This window comes from Mugil cephalus, chromosome 10, assembly GCF_022458985.1.
Source record: "Mugil cephalus isolate CIBA_MC_2020 chromosome 10, CIBA_Mcephalus_1.1, whole genome shotgun sequence".
NCBI lineage: Eukaryota > Metazoa > Chordata > Actinopteri > Mugiliformes > Mugilidae > Mugil > Mugil cephalus.
Genome location: NC_061779.1, coordinates 21,413,732 through 21,430,895, shown reverse-complemented (window position 1 = coordinate 21,430,895; position 17,164 = coordinate 21,413,732). Strand labels below are relative to the sequence as shown.

Sequence of the window (17,164 nt, the reverse complement as noted above, 5' to 3'; positions counted from 1 at the left end):
TACATGTCTTAGTATCATCCACATGAGGTCCTCACGTCTCCCAGCAGAACACTGAAATGTCACAAGATGATCAGTGTTATTAACCTCTCCTGTCAGTGCTCACGATTTTGTGATTAATCAGTACTGGTGATTAGCCACAACATATGGCCTGCGGGCCAAAACCGGTCCGCCAGAGAATCTAATTTGGCCCGCGGCATGAATTTGCAAAGTGCAAAATGCGGAAATTATATATTAAGACTACAGCTATTTGGGAATGTTCATAAATTATAGGGCGTGGGATGTCCTATGGTCAACATGGTTCCTGAACGCAGCACTGCTTTGTGTGGTAAATGCGATGGACAGGTGTTAATCTGTTTGATTGGCCAGTTAATGATTCAGTTCAGTTAACTGGTTTCCAGGTGGGAACGAGAGTAGAAAGACGGAGCGAGTAAGAAAGTCACGGCTAAAACTCGGTCCAGTAAGCTGTAATGTTTTAAGTTAGCGTGGTTTAGCTAGGTAGTACCTGCCTGCACGATTTAGTGTAATTGTTTGCTGGAGACTTGAAACTCGGTTGGGCCGCTTTTCCGTCGGGAATTCTACCTAAGTGAAGCTAAAGCTAGTTAGCTCCTCGTGCTAGCAGCATGAGAGACTTGTGCTTCGGAAACACTTCCCTGCACCAAGCTGCTGAGAACTTACTGGACGCTTATGAACGTGGACGGAGCCTGAGTTCTTTTCGTGTTCTTCACCACAGTGACGAGACAAAGCTGAAAGGAGCCACACTTTAACATCACTCTGCACCCCAGGAACTGTGAGTACTGTTAAACCACTGTCAACTGGATTCATATGAGCTGAGAATATATTTAAAATACATTTGCTTGTTTTGATATTAAATTCAGAGGTGGGCACCACCTAGGCAGAAATAAATGTTGTTCCTTCTAGAAGTACCTTTGTGATAATGAGGTGGTAACAAGTAGGGAACTAAGAGGCTGCAGTGGTTTTGTTAATGCATGAGAGGCTTAGCTCTCGTGTGCAGCATAGCTGTATATGAAGCTAAACAGGTCTCTTTGCACCCTTTTTAAATGAATTCCAGGTTGTTCATACAATCTACTTTTGCACTGTTTCACTGAACAAAGGGAAACTTTTGGACTTATGACAAAAATAGGCTAGTTCATTGGATGTGGTAGCAACTTAATGCGAACAAAGCTAAAAAGATATGTTTCGCTTTTTTGTTAACGTCAGGGTTGTACAATTTCAATTGAATACAAAAATCATGATTCTTTCCAAGCTGGAATTGGTTTTTCAATTCTCAACCACGTCTTTATCGCTCTTCGTGGTGATGAGCAGCTGTATGAGATGTGGTGTCCATTCCATCCATTAGTCACTAACCTTGTTCATGCTTTAATTTGGTGAGAAAATGATCTTTTCCTTATTATATATTTTATGGTTACAGTCCATCCCCCCCCCCCTTTTTTTTTAGAGGGCTCCTCGGTCAGCAATCTTCTTGTTATGGCTTTTTTACTTGCTGTTAACATCATTTTAATCAGATACCTATCGCTGCAGTTAGTCATCGGCGAGATATCTCCAAGGTATATTGTGCAGAAGTCCTGCTTAATCTTAAAAGCCCATTATTGAGTTAATCATCTCTACTATGGTCGGATAGCTGGGCAGTCCCAGAAGACGTGGAAACGATCTACTGGAGAGTTCCCATGGAAGGAAATTACAGAAGCACTGGTGTTTCATATCGGAAAAACCTTCGTACCCATTTCCACGGTCAACCAGCTTGTGTTTGTAAAGATGCTGAATATTCATTACGCAACCGGTTTAACAGTAATTACTACAGACAGGTTGCATTTAGAAATTTTGTGTGTTATTTTCTATAAAAGTTTTATTTTTTTTTTTAACAAATAATGCATATTGACACTCTTGCAAGGGCTGGATTCTTTTCATTCTTCATGCCATATAGTTAAAAAAAAAAAAAAGAATTGTTTTTGAATTAGGTTTTGTGTTGGCTTCATTTATACAGACTCTAAATCAATAACACAGCCCATAACACTGGGGGGAAAAAAACAACATTTTTATTGTCTTCTTTATATTTTGACCATGTAGCCCGACCCTGTGGGGAATGTTTGGCAATTACTTATTTAATTCAATAATATAGTGAGTATAATAAATTAATTAATATTAACCAATTATTATATTTGCACCAGTATGGAATGAAAGGACCAATGTTGGTAACTGATAATTATCAGTTTGTTGTGGCATGTGGAATATAGTGATCTATTGAATTTGGAGGCCAAGTTAACACCTAGTGCTGTACTTCACGTTATTTGGAGTTGTTCCTAACCCATTTGTGTGTGTGTGTGTGTGTGTGTGTGTGTGTGTGTGTGTGTGTGTGTGTGTGTGTGTGTGTGTGTGTGTCGGGCTGCATCCTGCTGGGGATGTGCCATTGCTATGAGGTGGGGGCGTCTGATCTGGTAGGCTATCTGAAGGCTGTTACGTACTCCACGAGAAGCTTGTTCTTGACACATCAACCAGGCAGAACTTTTTTCCCGAGTCGCATCTGGTTACTGTTCTGTGATTGGTCATATTTTGGATGTGGGCGTGGTCAAAGCGGAAATGCTGGTGACCAGTCTGTGAGCTCCCAGATTCACAGTGTGACTCCTACTCTCTCCTGGGTAGAGATCAGCATATTGATCATACGTTCTCATGCCAGTGATTTTAATGTTGTGGCTGATCGGTGTATAACTGCATTTTTTGGTATGTTTTCGCTCGGCCATGGTGTCGGTATCTGAACCACTCTAACCAAACACGATGAGAGAAGCATTTCAAATGAACAGGGCCGTTACTTGTTTTTCTTTTTAAAGTAATCATATATCCATCCCCAGCGTCTTTAACACAACCTTGGCGTTGTAACACATTTCCTTCAGTTAATGTTAACATTAACTCTGATAGTTCTGTGCTGCACCGCTGAGTTCAGAATTTTCACTGGAAAGACGTTTGCCAAACCTCCTAATATGAGAAAAATAAGGAGCAAACAAAATGCCTTAGTATAAACAGGGCTAAAAGCATAAGCTGTCTCACAAGCTCAGAGTTTTCCAGCTGATGTTATTTGTGCGCAGGTTGTATGAAACAAAACAGAAAAGCAACAATGCCAGTGAAATATATGAGGCCACGTGCGTGTGCTCATCCACCGCTCTGGCCTCAGAAGCTTTAATGTCGGTGTCACCTATTCATCTCTGTGGTGTGTAGATGCATTTTCGTTCAGGACATCACGCGCATATCAAAAAAAAAAAAAAAGATCTCAGAAAAGCTCAGTGAAAGGGAGCGAGACTTGGAAACCAGCAGCCTCTGAGAGAATCGCGTTCTTGAATGGGTGTTGGGTGATGGTCGGGCCTTTGGTAATAGCGTCATTGTGGCAGCACTCCCGCTCCATTTCTGCAGAGCCCGAAATGGACTCGCCAGACTACGGCGAAAATGGGCCGTCCCAAACACACTTACCCTCTCTCCCTCTTTGCCTCGCCTTCCTCACCCTCACCTTCACTTTTCCCATTCTCCCACTCTCTCCCTCCTCTACCGTTACCTCCATCCTCCCTCACAACTTCTGACTGTATTTCTCACTCTCGCCTCCCTCACACGCTCTCAACTTGTTTCTCTCTCATTCCGTCTCTTTCTCTCTCCCTCCCTCGCTCCCTTTTCAGTCGCCAGTGTGGGAGTAAAAAGGATTAGTCTTTACCGAGAGAGGGAGCAAAGCACTAAATGGCGGTATTGAATTCCGGCAAAATAAATTTGAGCTTCTCGCGGCAAGTGAGAAGTTAAGTCGCAGGCAGTGCTGTTTCTAGCACATCTAACATGATAACGGTGCATAATGAACTCATTTCATTTCAGAATGGCAGTTACATTATCAAAAGACCGCTGCTCTTTAAACTTAGTACATTCAAGCTACAAAAAAAAAAAAAAAAATATGAAGAGGAGATGGGAAAACATTGAACAAGTATATTTTAAACTGCTTGGTGCAGAGAAGCCTCGTTTCTGATCTAGTATTACATCAGTAACCTCCTCCTGACTGCTCCTCACATACAGTAGGAATCAAACACAAAACAAATCACACATCTCATCAATGAAATCAATATTGTGAATGAGTATTTAATTGATGTTAATGTTTATGTGCAGAATCACACACCTAACTCAAGCATATAATTATATAAATAGAATCAGTAGTGAAAAACAAAACTAATCAAACCCCTCTGACAGTAGTTTGAAATTGTCCCAGTTGGAGTCCTCCATCAGAATATGCTGCAGGAAGAAGAGGCCGAGCCTAAATAAATCTTAGATAAACACAGCATGGACGGCCCTCTTATTGAGTTTCCCTCAAGATCCTTCATAGTTGGTTAGAATTTGCCAGCAGAGGCCAGCTCTGTCAGTAATATCAGACTGGCGAGGTGAATGACAGTAAACAGTCTGAACCCGGAGCCAGCGCTCTCTCAGTGTGAGCTTGTGTGCCTCAGTATGACAGCCGTGTAATGAAATTCCTCTCCTCTTTACACTTAGCAAAGTGTTGCTGTGCAGGTTCTGATAGCATCGGCATTCCAGTAACACCGTCCTGTGACAGGTTTGTCTTGTGCTAGAGAGGCTCTGGACAGCAAGTGAAGAGACACCAGATGCCCAGCGCTGTGTTTATATTATATGTGACTGGAAGCATGGTCAGCTGCTTCGAATGACTTCCAAACTGGGTTCATATATTTCACTATTTTATGTAGCTTTAAAAATGTGGCTATAATGACAAAAACATATGTATGTATATATATATATATAATGAATAGTTCCAACATTAAAGTATCTCAAGCTCCTTTTTGGTTGTGTGATAATATAAACCAGTCTCCTATTAAAGAGCAATTTTGCTATTGTGATGACTAAATAGGTCTGACAAACACAGTCTGACGAAGGAGCATTGGCTCGTTCTTTTTCTTTAGGACTGACAGCACGATAAGATTCCTACACAGGCAGACATGTGTCTAATTTGCAATAGAGCCGAGTTTGAGAATTCTCATGAAACCTCTTGGGAGGTAAAACCGTAACATCAGTGAGAGTTGGAAAGCTGTTTTGGGAAGAGACAAAAACGACATACTGTGAAGCTTTCTTTCTGTGAAGCTTTATTCCTGACCCGCTCAGAAATTGCTAACGGTGCCTCAGTCTGTAGAAGACCACTATTTTGACCTGGACGACAGAATCCATTGCCAAAAAAATGCTGAAAAAGAGAGACAGTCCGAGTGAAAATAATTATTAATTATTATTGTCCATAATTATTAAAAAAAAAAAAATCATAATATCACTAGCCCCACCCGTGCCCCATTAGATGACTTTGCAGGTGTTTTGTAGTTGCCTGTTGTAGCACTGTTGCTCATTATTTAACCCATTTTTGTCCACATTTTATTGGACGGACCCATATTACAAAACACCAGCATCATCCTTAACCTCTGTTTTTGGTCTCCACCAACTAAGATAAATATGTAGAACTTAAGTTGCTAAATGTTGTGTGGCGTTCATTATATAAGTGGCTACTGTGACTATTGTTTCTTCTTGGGAAGTTAGTGTACACTGCGTTTTAAAGGTTTTCAAATCCCATTAAGCCCCCTGATCTCATACTAATCTGAACGGTCGATCCGAGAATCCTACAGATTCATAAAGGCTTTTGTATCTTGTATATATTCTCCTAGATCATGTACACACTGTGTGATTGGAATAGCACAGTCAAAGCTAATGTAGCGACTCTGCATGGCTCTAAAATCTGTAACAGATGTGTAGAAGTCCGTGTTCTCTACTCCAGAAATGGGAATCCATACATTTTTGGTGGTACTGAGTAATGCTTTCTCACTCCCACCTTTTGAAACATCCACATTGCTAGTTGAAATGACATCATTCTCCACAGAGCAGACATGTGTAGTCACAGTTATTCAACCCTAAAACAGAAAAGCAAGAAGCTGTTGTCGTCTTTTCTTTTTGGCAGGTTTGCCACTTGCCAAGTGCCGTTAAAACAGGAAAGGATGAAGGTGTTTTGAAGCTACAGGGACGTGGTTTTGATTTGTGGCAGACGAAACATAAATAGCTACAAAAGATGGGGCTTGGCGTCAGCCTGATACCGATCTGATCCGATCATTAAAAAAAAACGTCTGAATGCGATGGGGACATCTCTATCAGGAGCCTGCACATGATCCACTGTTAATATAAAGTTATGGCTTGTAGCTGCTTTCAGAGTCTCGTTTTGGAACTTTTAAACAAGCAGCATGTTCATATCATTTGTTGCCTGCCAGCTCAGATATCCCACTGAACCGAGGACCTAATCTGTTACGTAGGAATGCCCAAGCTATATCAGACAATGAACTTCCTCGTTGTGAATCAGCAGTGTCAACCTGCTCATGATGGCAGATGGTGGGACCCACTGAAGTAGCAAACTGCTGTACTCCCGTGAACAGAAATGAAGGAGGCGGTGGTATTAATGTGACACGGGCCGTTCAGAGCCATTACTGCAAGCAGTACTAAGGAAAAGTGTATTCTATTTACTTAATATACTTATATGTACTATGTATTCAATACTTCCAGTCTATTTACATTAGTGTTTTTGTACTGCAGAATACCACTGGTGCAGTGTGATCCAGTCTTGCACAGATTGGTTGAATTTCTCCATTTTGAAATAGAGAGAATTCAGATAAAATGGTTGAGAAGATCTTGTCTTTATTAGGCCTATATCCAGTGAATTTCAAAACGCTGCTGATTTGAGTCCATTGGTGCTTCAACTCTCCCATCTGCAGTGTGCTCATGGCAGCGTCAGTAATAGCTCTCAATCTGATGCCTGTCAGATTCCCCCTTAATGAGGTTTGGCCTCATGTCAGAGCCGGATTTAAAGTCAAACAGTATGTTCTTTCTAAAAGCATCTTTTACAAACAATTATTAGAAAACCTCCTGGAGGAAGGAGCAGATGGTTTGCTCAGTCCACTGTTTTCAGAGGAGAGCTTTTCAGCAGTTTCTGTTGAAAAAGTGATGTGTACATTCTGAAACGTCAAATGATTATTAATCTCCTCTATAACGCAGACATACAAGCTCAGAACATAAATTCAGGATTAAAACTAATGAGTCTCGGCGTCTTGGAAGGATACTCTAAAATGTGCTTGCATGTATGTTTCTCCTTCTGTTGAACTGACTCACCTAACACAGCAGCCCTGGGCGTGTGTGACTGTATTGCAGAGGATGCTACAGATCCTGTGCCACGACCCCTCGCTGTGCCCCGAACAAGTAAAGGCGAGGCTGCGAACAGCTTGCAAGGAGGCTGCGAAGGTTGAGGGGGTGTGACAGAGGGTGTCTGGTGGGTGGAAGGCCGTGGGCTCTTTCACGATTTACTGGTTTTTAAAATCCTACTTTAAGGTGGGAGAAACACCAATTAGCTCCCTCTTGGTTAATTTTTATCAGCCAAGCTTCTGCTCCTTCACTCCTCTGATTGCTCTGGTCACAGATTTCCTTCTGGGATGATTCATGTTTCATAATGCTGCTGCACTCATTGGTAGATGCTGTTGGGTGTTATGAGAATAATATGAAGTTTTATGCTGCCTTTAACACCAAACCTTACAATAATGACAAGTCCTTCTTGGATTGTAATTATTTTCATTTGGGCATAGAGGTAACAAAGAAGGATCCAATCTAACGCATAAATCACATCATATAAATCTGATCAACAGGGCTTACTGCTCAGTATGCCTGCAGTCACCCCATCCTCATTAATGCTGCGCATGATATGTGTCTAATGACATGCCCTGCACTCTCACATCTCTCTCACACCGTCGCCGCTTTGAGATTAGATCTCCTCATGTTGACAGAAAATCTGCTTTCCAGCCTCGGCATCCGCGGAAGAAAAGAAAACAACACATGGAAATAGTGCAGGCACGTCTGTGCCCGGCTGCCTCCGTGGATGTATTGTTTTCATTATGTCACATCGGCTTAAAGACGCAGTTCGGAATTTATTCGGTCATTTAAGACTTTATTTATAGGCTTATGTGGATTTAATTTAAAATCGGAACAGGACAGCACCAGAAAATGTCAACAAGATGCCTGTAAGACACATAATGCTTCTCCCATCAGTCCTGTTTAGCTGTTACGTGCTATCCTGGTGTAGCCATCTCAAGAGTCTTGTGGCATGTTTCTTGTAAGCATTTGAATATCACTACAGGAAAAAAATCTCTCTTTGCATGACAGGGCAGTCCTGCAACCATTTAGAGCAACAAACTGTGACATTCTCCACAAACGCCTCAACTGCTGTCAATTGTTCGTCCTTCCAAGTTATTTCACAGTCGGTGTCTTTTACAACGGACATGATCGCAAATTCTAAACAGCTCTAAACTCCACAGCAATGACTCGTACGACTCTGTCACAGTTGCTATTCTGTCCATCACCTTGAAAGCAATTTGATTGGCCCGACACATCTTTGCTGGAGCATGATTTCAGATCAAGTTTGCACCACAACAAATGTGGGTGGGATGTTCGTCTGGCTTCCAGGCTAGTTACATTCTCTACACGCAGTGCTGGTTAAAGAAATGCATATTTATTTGAATGTAATATTGTGCTTGAAAGCTGAGAAAGTGGAACTAACCATGTATATGTTTTAAAGGCCCTATTACTGATTAATTACTTAAAGAATAGGTCCACAGCTCTGATCCAGACTGACATGTGAAATGAAATAGAACTAGGACTATTGTGACTATTGGATATATTGACATTAACAGCTCATACAGAGTGTGGAAGTATTTCTCTTTGTCCTGTAATTTTAGGTTTATGATAATGAATCAATGAATTTTGATCAACTTGTTCAGCTGCTTCCATGGTGACAATGGCAATACTTCTAAATATCAGCATGTATATCTGGCGCCTTCTGTCTTAGGTATTTAGCACAAAGCGCTGCTGTGCCTTAGTATCTCATTGGCATTGGGGCGGAAGTGTCAGGCGATATCTCAAAGCACGGCTGAATTAGACCAAAGTGACTCTATGTTGCTAGATACCAGTAGAGATAAATGAGAAAATATGTATTGCTTTTGTAATTTGGTTGATTTCCCTTTAAGCTCAGCGTTCGCAGCTGGAATCTGCGATTCTGGCACCACGCTGTCTCTGCTGAGCTACTCGCAACCACAACATTATGATTTAGACTGAAACTATTAAAACTGTAAACACACTGTAAATGTTGTTACCCACAGAGATATTAGCCTCACTAACGTGGTAAACCATCTGCCTCTCAAAATAGAACTCTGCAGCGTTTGGATGCAACTTCAGCGCGCGGTGCCTTTCTTTAAATCAGCTGCAGACTTGACAGTGGAAGCCCAGACAGTGTGTGAACAGAATGAAAGCACAGAACTGGGCAGCGAGCTCGGGGAGGAAAACCTCTGCAGAGCACCTGCACTACCCCTGCCGGTCACCAGGGGGCCACATTGTGCTTCAATAAATCCCCTTGTTTTTCTTTCTTTTTTTTTTTTGTCTGCACATAAGTCATATAAACACACCATGAAAACAGAGTTCACCTCCCATCGACTGCTCTGTAAACCTATAGCTTTGTAAGTGGCACTAAACACGTGATGGGAAGTGTGTGGGGCAGGAGAGATTTGGATGTCTGCGTTTTTAATTAAACAGAGTCTCTGATTCAACTTTGAATCGATGGCGAGACACAAGCCTGTGCTGCCTCAAAACACCCATTCTCTAACATGGCATCTCTGGATTAGTGGAGAGAAAGGGAGACGGAAAGAGATGGGTTGGGAGGAGAAGAGCAGGAGGAGGAGTGAGTGGAAAAGTGGTTGACAGATGGAAACATTCAGCAGGGGGCTGCGTGGAGAGAGTGAAGAAGAAAAGATCAAGAGACAGGAAATCTATTCGATTTAAGTGACTCATTTCTGACCTTCCATTGTAGCATTATTACACCAGGTGCTTCACTATGTGGCCAAAAGTATGTGGATAGTGGACACCCAGGTCTTTTTTCCATACTTAATGTGTGTACTTTTTTATTTTTTCTGAGGCTCTAAGGCCAAAACATCATAAGGAAATGTACAGTGCACAGTGACATAGTGGGAAAATGTCAAAGCCCTTTAATTGCTGTAACTTTTGAGGTGCTGGTCTGGATTTAACTGTCTTCAGAAAAAGCTATGTAAGCTGCTTCTCTCTGGTTTGAGCTAAGCTAACAGACTGTAAGCCAGGATGGTGTTATCAGCTTCTCAAAGATTGTGGTATTTCACAAAATGTTTAACTGTTCCTTTATTGTAAGATGCCCTTTTTTTGGGGGGGTTTCTGTACTACCACAGCATAGTCCCCTGTTAAACCCTATCCACACAGGATTGGCATCACCAGAGGACTCCAGCGGAGGCCGTCACCATCCAGGTCCTGGAGGTGATGGACTGGAGGGACAACAGTGATGCTGTGTACAAGAAGGGCCTGAGTAGACTCTACTGTCTCAGGAAGCTCAGGTCTTTCATTGTGTGCACTGAGTTACTAGAGTCTCTCTACCAGTCTGCTGTAGTAAGTGCCCTGTACTTTGCTGTGATTTGTTGGGGGAATAGTACCAGCAAAAAAGACTTCAGTAGGATCAACAAATTGATCCAAAAACCTGGACATGTGATGGTAGGGAGTTGGAGACGTTTGTCTCAGTGAGGGACAGGAGGACACTGGATAAACTGATCTCCATTATGCACCATCCATCCCATCCACTTCACCAAACACTAGAGGGACAGAGGAGCTCATTCTCCAGCGTAGTGAACGCTACAGAACTTCTTCTTTTATTCCTTACTCTGTCCAGCTGTATAACAGCTCATATTTTTGTGACAACGAAGCTACTATGACCAAGCAATTTCCCTTGTGGAATATTAAAAATAAAAGATTTAAGTTATCCCACTACATCTGTGCTCCATGAGGCGCCTTTGTACGGGATGAGGGAACTCTGTTTTACTTGACTCTATTGACATCACGGCTCTACTTTGTGCTTCCACTCCGCTACATGTTAGTGGTAAATATTGTTACAGTGTTATCTATAGCATGATGTGATAAGACGAGCAGGTGGGAGAATTCACAAAACCTGGAGGTATGTGAATTATCTCTTCCTTCACTGATGTGAGGACACATTTATACTTAGACTTAGAAACACTTTAATGATTTAATGAGAAATTGATTGAGCTTAGTTGCACATAAAAGAACTTTTAAGAACCACAAGTAAAAAAGAAAGATAAAATAAGATTAAAATAAAAAATAAAATATATGTAATCTCATCTTCTACTACCGCTCATCCTCACTAGGATCATGGGTGTTGCTGGGGTCTATCCCGGCTGTCATCAGATGAGAGGCAGGGTTCACTCTAGACAGGTTGCCAGTCTATCACAGGGCTAACACACAGACAATCACTCACACCTACGGTCAATTTAGAATCACCAATCAATCTAACGAGCACGTCTTTGGACGGTGGAACAGGAGTAGCCTGGCTGCCAGCCCAAATTCTCTTGCCCACAGTTTTTTCAGCCAAACGTTGGTGGGGTTTGCTGTGTTAGCAGCTGATTATGCTCTGGCAAAGGTCTGCTGGGACAATCAAATCATTTGGGCAGGCTTTATGTGCTGATGGACGGAGATGGAAGAGTAATATGTAGTCGTACACATCGTCTGAATCAGAGCCATCGTCTGAAAAGGGCTCTGATTGGTTGTAGGACTATCCAGTTGAGTGCAGAGCTATTTTGTCTCTGATTCAGTTGAAACACCCCCAACAACAGCCCAGTGTTACGAAACTCGTATTCCAATAAGAATTGAAGCTCGTCGGATGCGTTAAGACGGCAGGATTTCTGTGAAGGTTCTCAGTCATCCAGGTCATGTTATGAGGGTTCAGTTGTCTTTCATGTTTTTGGAAATTAATAAGGGAAGAAATTCCATAAATTCACTTGGAAAAACATTTCATGAGTACCTCATGAAGTTTAGTGATTACTAAAAGTTGTAAAGCATATTCTGGATTGTTTAACACTTTTTTGTTTAAAAATAAAGAGAAACCATTAAATGAGAAGGTTTGACTCAGGCTTTAAAATTCACAATTTCATTTTTTACTTTATAAATTCTCACCAGCTATTACAAATGACTAGAGGTCCCCAAACATTAGTAGTCCTGTGCTAATAGGGCCTTTGTGGACTAACCATTTCCTCCTTCAAGATGAATAAGTATGAACTCCACAGACTTTTTTTTACAGTTTTTTTTTTTCTTGCTTGGGGTGGAAGATCTCCGCGGGCCAGCACAGAGCCCTGACCTCAACCCCGTCCGACATCTCTGGGGTGGAGTTGGCCGCTGGCGGTGAGCTTAGCCTAATCACTAAACGCGAGTAGCTGACCTCGCTCATGCACCTGTTTCTGAGTGAGAACAAAATGCAAGCGAGGAAAACCTTTCCACAAGACAGGAGCGCATCGGCACATGTGTTTATGAACAGAGATGCAGATAAATCATGCATGCATCTTCAACTAGCCATCATTTATATTCTCATCTAGTCTGACTTAAGCTGCATATTTGTAGAATATGTATATCAGATAGATAGATGGACTTTGTCCATAAAAACACACATGACAGGCACACCTTTTAGTCATGCAACTGATTAAAAGGTGTAGTGTCTATTGATTCAACGAGTGACTGGAAAACCGCTGTTAAAATGTCCTTGCCGACGTTCAAAGTCCTAAGTTTCCTCAGCAGGCGGAGGCGTTGTTGTGCTTCCTCATAAATAGTTTGAGTGTGCTGCGTGACGGATAGACAGGTGTCAGTCTCAGTCCCCAGATATTTAAAAGATTGGACCTGCTCCACCAGCTGTCCCTGGATGCTGAGCGGCTGGAGAACAGATGGTGTTGTTGCTGCTTTGTTTCTGCCCCCACAGCACAACTCTTTGGTCTTTGTGATGTTGAGCTCGAGTGAGTTTTCGCTAAATGCTGTGGACTGTCTGTTGGTATTGGGACAGAGCATCGGGGCCATGTCATCTGCACACTTAAAAAGTATTAAAGTAATAATCCAACCCCCCCTTATGTTTGTCTACCTATTGTACCTGTGTTTTCACCTTGTCTTTCTCAGTTAGGTTAAGTGCTAAGCGTGGTATTTGAAGTAAGTTTAAAAAAAAAAAAAAAAAAGTCAGGCGGGTTGAAGAGGACGGGTTCAGTTTTTAGCAACCCTGAGCATTCAGACACCGCAGTGCACCGGAGAAGAGCAGAGTATCCGATTCCACTTAGCTGGGTGCTCCCTGCGCCAGTCACATGCCACCATCAGTGCCAGCTCTTACTTTCCTCTCACTAACACTCTTCTCCCTTCCTCCTCCTCCCCATCATCGTCCTAATGCTATAGGGATGCAAAGGCTTTTGCGACTCTCGCCCGTGATAGACGTCGAGGAGAGTGCTGGGAGGGAAAGAGAGAGGTGAGAGGAAGCGTAAAAAAGAGGGAGCGAAGCGGGGGTTAGCTGAGGAAAAGGGGATACGGAGGATGGAGGAGGAGAGGAAGACAGAAGGCAAACAGTCTTTGCTCACCCTCTGTGGTAATGAGAATTTGGAAACGGCGGGCGGGATGACAAGCAGACTGTGTGAAGGTGAGAGAGCAAAAGAGGACAGCGGCTGAGAGAGAGAAACGGGGATGACAAAGGCTGAGGGAGGAGGAGAGCGAAAGACGGCGGCGGAAAGAAAGACCTACAGGAGCGAGACAGCTGTTGTTCAAGACCACAGAGCAAGAGAAAAATACAGGGAGGCACAGACACTGAAAAGCAGGTCGTCTGCACAGCTCCAGCAGAACTTCTGTTTATACAAATAAAGCCCGGAGGCCTGTTTGAGAGTCTCTGTGTGTTTGTGTGTGTGTGTGTGTGTGTGTGTTGATATGTACGCACTTCTGCACTCATTTGTGTTCACATCATGTGCTCCTGTTTTCTTTGCTTGTGTTTGCATGTGTGTGTGTGTGTGAGTGTGAGTGCGTGTGTGTGCGCGGGGCAGACATTAATATAATTGTCAAATTCATGCATGGGTTGTGTGAAGGGTAGCAGCTGCGTATCTGAACGCTGACACCGCACCGCAATCATGCAAGCCAGGCGCCCGCACTCAAGTGCTCCTTCTGGGGCCTAAGGCAAGGAAATACAGAGCTCACCACAACAGCATTAAGTTGTGTGTCTGTGAATGGATATTCGCGCATCAGGCACAAGCCAAAAGGAGCGTTTGTGTGATTCGAGGAAGAATAATGCTGCTCTTTTCTGGACGCAACAGGGCCGTGTTTAAGCATCGCTTTCCCTTGTTTATGCCACGGGCGACGCGGCATCCATGGAAGAGAACCCCGGCCAACTTTGCTGATGCAAGGTCAAACACACAGGCGAGGGCCCCGGGTTGCTTTGAAACAGATGTTACCCCCACACAGTGACGCCCCTCCCCCTTCTCCCTCACTCCGAAACCCTCGCGCAAATCTATTGCCTGTGACAGCGCCGCGTAGGGTTGAGTCCTGATCAGATTCATAAGACAGACTACACAGATTTCACTCTCCGACCAAAGCTCATGCCTCTGGGTGTAAAACCATCCTGTGCATCTTAAAACATGACAGACCCTGGCCTCTCAAATGACCTCCTCTCATTCATCAGTCCGTCTCAACGAGAACAGAAAATCCTTTTTTTTTTATTTATTTATTTTTTTTTTTTTGAAGCGTTCGGTCCGATCTTTTCACGGTTGACTAAACAGCGCAACAATCTGATTCTGTGTGTGTGTTGGGTTCTGCCCGGTTTAAAGCAACATGAAACTAGTTTAAAGTGAAGTCTTAAAGTTTGGATTTGTATTCCAGTCTGTCTGTCAGTCCAGATGGATAAAATTCAAACAAAAGGGAGACGAGTGCTGTCCAAGGGTTTGGGAAGGAGGACGGATATGAAAGGGAGATTTGTTTCAAGGCTCTGTGCTGCTCATCAGAATCAAATTAAAACAAATGCACAAGGACACATGTTGGAGTTCTTCTAATTGACGATGATATGGCCCAAAAAATACGACAAAACTGGTTCAGGGTTGTCTTGATATTTAAATCTTTGCACTGTCCTTCTCTATCCTGAAACCTTGTATTTTTCTTGGAGTTTTTTTTCTTTTTAAATCCTAAAACAGATTCTGTTTTTCTTAAGGTTCGGTCCTACATGTAAAGGCCACTTAACGCGTAGTAGTCTTGTTTAGACCTGTTTAGGCCTCACATTAAGGTCCGATCTTGGGGATCCTATCGCGTAAAAAACGGGGGTGAACACCTCAGCACCATTGAGATCTAATAACAGGTGAGCTCCTGCATCAGAGGAGTTTTGCCTCATTTGGGAAAAAAGTCTAAGATAGCTATTATAAATGATTTCCTGAAAAGGAAAACTAACCCTCAGTGATAATGAGAGCCTTTTAAAATATTCTCTAGCTAGTAGCTAACTAAAAATTAAATAAATCTAGGAATTTACAAATGAAAGTCTTTAATCTCAGTGTGATTCTGTGTGAATTATTGATGTGGTCATGTTGATGTGTGAGGTTTACAGCGTATGGAAACTTCCAGGGTTGGAGTTATAATCAGAATTTTGTGCCGGTCTAACTAACGTCAGGCCGGAGATCAATAAATAATAACTTAATGTGTGTGCTAAAGTCATGACGCACACACATAAAACAGAGCTGTTTTTGGTTCTGGAGCAGTGGTAGAAATCCATTGGAGACAGCAGCTGTTAAAATATTCTGCTGCATCCCAGATGATGTCGGATGATCGGATGACGTGAGAAAAAGCATTTTTAAATTGGTCCAGGCATTGTCCTAATCTGGCAGCACAGCTCTTAACTTTAGCTTAGCATACCATGTAACATAGTGTTGCTAATTAGCCAGTAGTCCCAATAGCCATTCACATCGAGTACAAATGTCAATGCAATTAACATAAAGGGATTGTCTAGGGCAGATATAGACTTGGCACTATATTCCAGCAAATCACGGCTACCAGGCACAAAGACACCATCAACACGCTGGTGTGAGTGAGTGACTAAATTTCACACAGGGCTGGTGTTTCCCTTTAATGCACGGTGTGAAAATGTCCTTTGTCACCTGAATAGTGTATAGGAGGAGACTGAACATACGCTTGATAAGCAAGTACATCACATCAAGTCATTTGTAGATCTTTTGCATCAGTCATCCTTCGTGGTGTTTTAGACACAGGACCTACTAAATAAACTCACTGCTCCTACACAGTAAGGGAGTAGGACAGGTTTTTATATCACATCCTTGTTTTAATCTAGCGAAGTATTGCCAAAAATCATCTGGCATTTCACCAACAAGCCCACTGAATATCATAAATTACAGTTTGCAAATGTGTGGGAGTAGGAACATGCATCTTTATTTGTCCGTTTTTTACATAAAGTCTTGGAAATGGTCTCACTATTCCAAGGACAACTTCCCTACGGTCTAAAATTTACCCTCAAGTGATGGGTCAGATTTTCACAAGATACCAGTTCCACTCACTGCCTGTTTACCAGTTTGATGAAATGACAGCTTGCCGTTTAATTTACATTTCACTCTGCAGCCAGCATCAAAACGGACTCTAGATTCAGGACCATCCTCTGCACTTCACCAAACATCATACCAGCACTCACATAAAATCAATACTTCAGGATTAGTGAGATGAAGTGGCTTGAGAGTGAAGGAGATATGGGCCTTGAGAGACAAAAATAAAATTAGGTTCTGTTTCGATCCAATGACAAAAGAAATAAAAATTGATGAATAAAATTTCTCCTGAAAGCTTTGTAAGCCTGGTAAATTACTTACAATCATCAACAGACATTTTGTAGCTATTATTATGAAATAAGTCATTATGCATGTACAAAAAGGACCAACTTTTATATTTTAAAAGATCAGGCATAACATTATGACCTATGATTATGTCCTAATATTATGTAGGTCTCCAGCACAACTGTTGTGACTCATCAGAGAATGGACATGGGTCTTCTGAGGGTGTCCTGTGGTGTCTGGAAACAGAGTGTTGTTAGTTGGGGCCTTTGGGTGCTACGGGTTGAGGCGAGAGGTGTCTGTGGATGATCCCACAGATACTTGACCTGTTTGGGATCTAATAAATTACTTACTTCTCCTGTCAGTGGTTTTATGTAGTGGCTGATGTATATTGGTGCACACTACTGGCTGTACCTCCACGT

General features: G+C 42.4%; 1 long non-coding RNA gene across 1 annotated transcript in view; it reads left to right on the top strand.

The window, feature by feature from the left end:
- The first annotated feature begins 340 nt into the window (after nucleotides 1-340).
- LOC125014421 overlaps nucleotides 341-17,164 on the top strand; it is a 126,832-nt gene continuing 110,008 nt past the window's right edge. Inside the window, exon 1 of the long non-coding RNA XR_007113512.1 lies at nucleotides 341-787. This is a non-coding gene — a long non-coding RNA (uncharacterized LOC125014421). The remainder of the gene's footprint in view (nucleotides 788-17,164) is intronic.